Genomic DNA, 7,880 nt, shown 5'->3' on the forward strand with positions numbered 1-7,880 from the left:
TGGAAGGGAATTAAGTACAGAAGAATTATGACTAAAAAAGTTAAGGTTGGTGATAAAAGGCCTTTAATTAACAGGGCAAGGCATTAAAAATACACCAACGCGTATCAGCTTGAGCCTTCCTTTTAGCACTTTTTGTAACCAACCTTGAGTGCCTGGACATGGTTTTTTTAATTACTTTTTTTGTCATAATTCTTCCTCCTTTCTGTGCTCTTCATATATTAGTTGAAATTGTCCTAAACATTACCTATGAGCATTGGGTAAGATAGAAAGATCACAAATGCAAGCAGCTGTAATGAGATTTTTGCAAGTTGGCCGTGTCATCTCCACAGAGATACTGTGAAGAGCACAGACATCTGGCAGAAGCAAGAGGGAGACCCAAAAGGCCAGTTGAGGTGGTTTGGACATCTGAGGAGATCTTTAATGTGACCCTTTGGAGGCATTTCAGGCCCCTCCAATGTGGAGGAGACAATGTTAGGAATATATATTCCATCTGGTGTGGGAACTGAGTATCGTCTGCATAGAAAAATATTTCAATAGTACACTGCATATAACACTGATAACAAAGATGGCAGAAACCACTGGGTACTACTGCATGTAGCTGTTTTACCATTTGGAAAATAAAGGGACTGTACAGCAGCTCAGTTATTGATGAGTGGACACTCTTCTCTCTTGTAGACCCATTTTGTTGTTTAAGCTGATTAGACAGCTGGATTCTGACATAACAACCTTACCTGGAGCACCTTTACAGTGCATAAACAGCTGCTCAGGGGCCTTGTAAAAGATCATAATAAATTCCTAACCTCACACACACTGCACACATATTGTACAGTATGTATGGACTGTGCATATTCAAACCATTTCCGTATCTTTTCCATGATATGAAGATATCTAGAAACATTAATGAATCAAAGACTTTACCCAGTGTGCTACTACTTGATTTTCAGTGTTTAAATACTCCAACCTTTTTAAAAGCATTCCTCAGGTTTTTACTTTATTCACTTTTGCAAATTATTAAATGCTTGCAGCTGAAGTAAGAATACATTTAAGGAAGAAGGCCAATTAGCTTTAATAGTAGCGCTGATATCTAAATGTTTTGGAATCAAAACATGTAAGGCTACATTTACATTGCTCCGTTTTGGTTTTTAAGCAGAGTTTTGGGCCAAAAGCGATCTCTGTGTACACAAGTGTATTTAGCTCCAGTAGAAGAACTATTCTCCGTTTAAACTAACACACCTAAACCGTATATCTCATGAACATTCTGGTATACTGGGCATAAACAGGAGGAAGCATGTATACTCCGCCCGTTGGTGGTAGTTGCCATAGTATGGTATGCCATGGCCATGGTTAGTAGCTTAGTCTCAGAGAACTAGACATCATGACCCAATCATTGTTGTAAGTGTCGGTGTTGCCGAACGTCTCCGTTTGCGGCAGTTGAGACTGCAACACTACCCCGCAGATTCCAAACCAGAACAGGTCAGAAGTGTTTCCAAATGTCTCCAGTTTAGGGGCTTGGAAACACCAGAGCAGGGGGAATGAGAGAGGGAAACACCAGAGCAGGGGGAATGAGAGGGTGAAACGCCAGAGCAGGGGGAATGAGAGGGGTGAAACACCAGAGCAGGGGGAATGAGAGGGTGAAACGCCAGAGCAGGGGGAATGAGAGGGGGAAACACCAGAGCAGGGGGAATGAGAGGGGGAAACGCCAGAGCAGGGGGAATGAGAGGGGAAACACCAGAGCAGGGGGAATGAGAGGGGGGAAACACCAGAGCAGGGGGAATGAGAGGGGGAAACGTAGCAAAAGATATTCGTATTTAAACCAAAACATAGCAATGTAAATGTAGCCTGAAGCTCTTTTTTAAATCTTTCATTAAATTGAATCAGAATATAGATTGATAATTAATGATCTATTATTAATTATCCATCAGCTCTTCAAATGTATGCTGAATTGTCTATTTTACAAATATCAGTTGTACTTTATGCCGATGACGTTGGATGGTGATGGCGTGTGGCTATGAGTTGTTCATCAGGATCAGGAAATCAGCTCAGCATTCTCCTGCTGACTCTGCTAGCCTGGCCACGACCTATTGATTGATTGATTGATTGATTGATTGATCACGTTTGTTTATCGCTGCAATTTTGTAATTGTAACTGTGGAAAATTTCTCATCTGACTGTGTAGAAATGTTTTCAATGAAGCTTTGCAACACGTGCATTTTAAGTTTGTTTTTCAGTGATACTTCAAAAAACGTTGTGGACAGTGTTGGGCAAGTTACTTCCAAAATGCAATACATTATAGATTACTAGTTACTGTCATTTGAGAGTAATTAGTTATATTACTGTCTACTTTTGCATTACTTTTGAGTTACTTTCACCAGAATAACAGCGGAAGTTTGACTTGTCAGGTAGCTTGTGAGTTTCACCACCGTATCAATAATGTCTCCTCTTTATCCACTTTAATACATCATAGATTATTCATATTTTGTATAATTAATATGAATATGCAAAGTAACTAAAGCTATAAAAATAGAGAAGTAAAACATACAATAGGCAAGTAGGAGAAAATGAAAATACTCAATTACAAGTAGCCTACCTTATAATTACTTTCCACGGCTGATAAAATGCAATGGTATTTATGTGTAGCAAGCCTAAACATTAATTCCCGACATGATTATATCTGTCAGCTTCTTGGACACACCGCTATCCGCGCTGACGTACCGTCACCTGTTGGGACACAGATGTTGTCCGTACCGTCTCTGGTTCTGGCTCTGACCACGGAAATCACGAGTTATTACGGGAACATAACTCCTGAAAATAATGTCCATCTCGCAAATGTATCTGTCTCTGCAGTCATCTCAACCATTGAATTCCAGCAACAGGAAATAACACTGCGGCTTTTTTCTTCCTGTGAAGAAATGTTTCGCAGTGTCGGTGAATTCTTAAAAAAAACCCTAACCCTAACCTCTAAATGTTGCGTTAAAATGCGTCGTAACTCGCGTTACTGAGATTGTAACGGGTATAATATTACCAAAATTGAATTAGTAATCCGTTATATTACTCCGTTACAGCAAAAAGGAATACATTACTGTAATTGCGTTACTTTTGTAAAGCGTTACTCCCAACACTGGTTGCGGAGCATGAAAGAAGTGCCTTTAAGAACTTAATTGCAGGTTAGTAAAACATACTACTTATCCATCATGAAGGTAGTAAATAAATACTAAATAGTAAATACTGTACTGTAAGTTTTGGGTTATCTAGTGAATATATTTTATGTTTAAACAGCTTGGTATGGGCAAGGAAAGAAGATGAGAGTCTCATGTTCGGCAATGTTTGTTCAGTTTGCTGTCACATCATTTGACCCGCAAACATTGCTGAAGTGAAAGTTATATCACAAATCTATATTGTTCCATATCCTTGCTCATTTTTAAGTGGCTTTACAGAAATCCTGGAGCTTTCTTAGTGGGTATACGACGTATACCTGTGTATCACATAGCATCACGGAGTCCATTCTTGACCTATGTAAAGTGTATGTAACAAAATAATGTAAACTCAGAGGTCCACTTATAGCTTTCAGCTGGCACGGCCTTTATTCAGCCAATGAAGACGAAAACTGCGAAAGCAAGTTAGTGGACCTTTGAGTTGATATTTTCCAATAGTTATATTTTCCAAGTACTATTAGAAACTTTTGTACATTATTTATAAAGCCCAATGAGACTTGTGAGAATGAGAAAGTACATCTTGAAAAAAAAAACAATGTCTTTGTGTGTTTATAATTAATAATTCCAATTTTGGCTTGTTGGCTTCAGTAGGATCTTATCATAACCTTTTTTCTTTAAAGCGTAGAATTATAGAATCAATCATCATTTCACACTGAAGGGGTTCCTGGAGGCCACCCAAGGAGATTAGCTTGCATCACTTTTAGGCTGCTGCTCAACAGGCACTGGGAACCTATCATTTAACAGTGCACTGTGTTGGCAGTAGGATACAGTATTTAGTTTAAGGATCAAACTCTACTTGACCCTCGATGTGTGTTAGTACTAATGGCCCATTTAAAGATCATTGCAAACATTGTGCTTTCCACGACACTGCACAAACAACTGGGATTGACTTTAAGTAAAATGCTATCACCCTGAATGCCTGACTTCATTTCCCACACTAGTAATCCTCCAGGAAATTCTCTAACTGCAAGTGTGTGTGTGTGTGTATATATATTTGGCTTGACTGGAACCTTTCTCGGTTCAGGCTATGGAAACACCAGTATTACTGTGTAACTACAGACCAATGGCGCCAGAAGTAGGGGGGTAGGAAGTAGTTATTTTTCTTAACACATTATTGATATTTATGCATTTGCTTTCTCTTTGTGGCACTGTAATCTGACTCTGAAAAGAGAAGACAAGTAACAAAAGAGGGAAAGACTGAGGAGTGTAATAATTGGTGGATGAGGACAAAGAGGTCCTGGATATTTTAAGCATAAAACAAGGTGGAGAATGGACCTAGTGAGATAAAGTAAAGCTGGACTAATCTGTTTAGTTTAGTTGTCACTCCACTCAGTTTAATAAATGTGTCACTCTTATAGTATCTGTCCATATACGCGTTGTTTTTTTTTTAATGATTGTATTTAAATGTTGTACCAGAATAGGTTTATGTGGTTTAATAAAAAAAATAAAAAAACACTATATTTTTGTTGTACTACACATTGCTGCAGCTCCTCTTTTCACCCTGTGTGTTAAGCTCTCTGTTTTAGCTACAGAGTGAGACATCTCACTTCTGTTCCATCTTTGTTGGGAATCGCACATGCGCAGTAGCTAGGTAAGGACTACTAGCCAGTCAGGAGCAGAGTATGAGGGCGTGTTATGCAGCTAGGCAAGCATTATAACATGTGTTACAAAGTGATGCACGTTTGTCTCTGAAGTAAAGGCTGGACTACAATAGAGCTGTTTGGAGCAGTTTGTGAACAGTGTTTTCTGTTGGAGATGGTAAGTCCCTTTGGGGTGGACTTTGGCCTTTTTCACTTTGTAAACCTATAACATGCACAAAAAGATATATAACACAATAAAGGAAAGGGGAAAAGCCAAAAAGCATAATATGAGCACTTTTAGCGAGAAATAGGCCATGCAGTGTCTTATATTTGAGATCGACAAAGGTCAGTTTAAAAGATTTTCGTCAGCTTTTGAGAGGCAGCGAGCCGAGCTGGCCGCTCCTAATTTACATTAAGTTGGCTGAATTCAACTTTATGCAAATGAGGAGCGGGCGACTCAACGTCCCGCTTCTTCAAAGTCCCCCGCAACGCTACCAGAATGCATTGCACGGCTGCTCCCATAGAAATTAATGGGAAGCGTGGACGCAACTGTTTCTGGGTTCTCCTCCGTGAACAACATGAAATCGAGGAGAGGGTTAACATTTCTTGCTACAGCTTTCCCCACCGTGGTCAGAAAGCACTGGAAGACACTTTGTTTCTCCGTCTCCACCGCCGGAGTTGGTACTCGCTCACTCACTTTACCACACTCTTCCAACCCTCACACACACACACACACACACATACCGGCTCTGCTAAAGCAGGGGTTTTCAACGTTTGTATGGTCACCTTCCTCACTTACCTAATCTACCTTTTATTCTCCTTACTAACCTACCCCATGTAAAACGATTAGGCTATCACTTTTCCAATGCCCAACTGTCTCCACACAGTTTCCCTGACTGAGATTTCCCAGTTTCCCAGTTGGTGTTAAATATTACTCTAACCCTGCTAATGTAATCTGTTCAGTCCAGCTGCGTCACACAGCTTCATCTTCCTGTCTTTGCATATGCACCACATATTAGTTACAGTATTATAACAGCTGAGCTCCTGGAAACTGCACACCCGTTGGTATTTAATAAAATGAAAAATACCTGTATTGGGATTGTTACTGGTTGAAATGACCACTACTGAAAAACTGCCTATGCGGAAAACATACTTCTTCAATTAAATCAGCATTGTAATTTCTTCTTAATTGTAACCAGGACTTGACTGACAAGAATTTGCCGAGGGTGTTGAGTGCACAGCATTTTTCTCCAGATTACTGGAGCTTCTAAAGCCCTCTGGCTTTGCACAGGCTGAAACTGGCTTGACACTTTTAACCAGAGAGGGCAGCAAAACACCACTTCTCAGCCTGGTGCCAAGTCACTCTTTAAAGGCAATTTAAATCCTAAGTTTATTAAACTTCAATAAAATCGTTAATCCCAATTATTTGTATGACAATTAATCGTCAACTAAAAGTCATGATTATGACGGCCTAGTCTCACTTTGCAAGACCATCCACTTGCTGCGGAGCGGAGGAAGGTCTGGTTAGTCCACACAGCATTCCGGGATGGGAGTAAAACGTGTTCTGGTTTATTGGCATTTCTTTAAACCAATCTCACCGGAGTTTAGAACGCCAACACAAAGAAAGCGGAAGGAAACGGACATCGGCGAAAATACATGCATCGGGCGGAATTTCCTGCGGCACCGGAGCAATCCCGGAAGTGGAACGTCAACTATATAGACTAGTGACGGCCCTACTTCCAAGTAGAAAAACTCTGCGTTGAGTTGTGTGTACCTTCATGTTTGTGTGTTCACAGTTATGTCTGTCAGTCTGGATATCTGGGCGTGTTTCGTTTGTCTATAAGTGTGAATGTGTGTGTGCGTTAGGTGTTCTTCTCAGGCGGCGATTCTTTGTTTCCAGGAGGTCAGAGGTCAGGAGACACCACATACTTGTTCCCAGAAGAGTCTCTCCAGGATGAACCAATGTCCAACTAAGTTAATTTGACCTAGGAATTAGTTGTAGATTGAGGGCAGTGTTTGGGTAAAGGTCAGGCAATGAATGTAGTCAATGAGGGCCCGCATACTGTATACTGTAGTCCACTGAGTGTGTGTGTGTGTGTGTGTGTGTGTGTGTATACACTCACAAGAGAGACAATAAACTAAAGTTGACCACAGGAAAGCAGGCACAAACAGCACCGCTAGAATTTTTATGAAAAACTTTGATTTAAATAAAGAAAACCATGACACATTTTACAGGCTGTGTTATTGATTTGTCACACAGTAAAGATAATTTTATAAGACTGTAAAACAGAGCGGATCCACTGTTGCCCGAGGGGCCTGTAAAAAAAAAAGCATTCTTAGCTTAAACAACTGCGAAATACTGCTTACATACTGCTAAGTGAGTTTTCTTTTCTGCTACATTAAAATGCAAATTTTTCAAGACCAAAAATATTTTCAGGGCTAGGCTCCAAATATTCAGTCGAACAGTCGGCTCAAATGAATACGCTGCTTAAAACGGCAGCTAGCGTGAGCTCCAGCGAAGGAGACGGAGCCACTCTGTTAAAACAAGCAACGCTCCATTTTTCTGTATATAGTGTTTTTATTCTTCAATCTTTTAATATAAACATCTTTGACGTTAAAGATGATAAAGAACGTAATAGCGTTATAGAACATAAAAAATAACGTCACAGTTACTTTGCTGAGTAACTAATTCCTTTAACAATGTGGTAACTGAGTTACTAACTCAATTACTTTTTGGGAGAAGTAATTTGTAACTGTAACTAATTACTTTTTTCAAAGTAAGATGACCAACACTGCTGCACTGACTTCTCTCTCTCATTCCCAAATGTACCCCAACCGGTGGATTGCCCACACTCTCCCTGGGACCGTGGCCTCAGCAGAGGGGAGTTTTTCAAAGCTGCATGAAGCTCATTAAGAGTCACCCTAGACTTGCTATAATCAGCATCAATCAGGAGATTGGCAAGCATGCAAATTTAATACAACGACATAATTAACGACTTTGCTTTTAAAACGCCAGGAAGCAGAAGTTTTGAAGACGATGATGAAGACACGAGACTGTGATCATGCAGATCGCTGCATGTGAGGGGTAC

This window comes from Sander vitreus, chromosome 15 (genome assembly GCF_031162955.1).
Source record: "Sander vitreus isolate 19-12246 chromosome 15, sanVit1, whole genome shotgun sequence".
Taxonomy (NCBI): domain Eukaryota; kingdom Metazoa; phylum Chordata; class Actinopteri; order Perciformes; family Percidae; genus Sander; species Sander vitreus.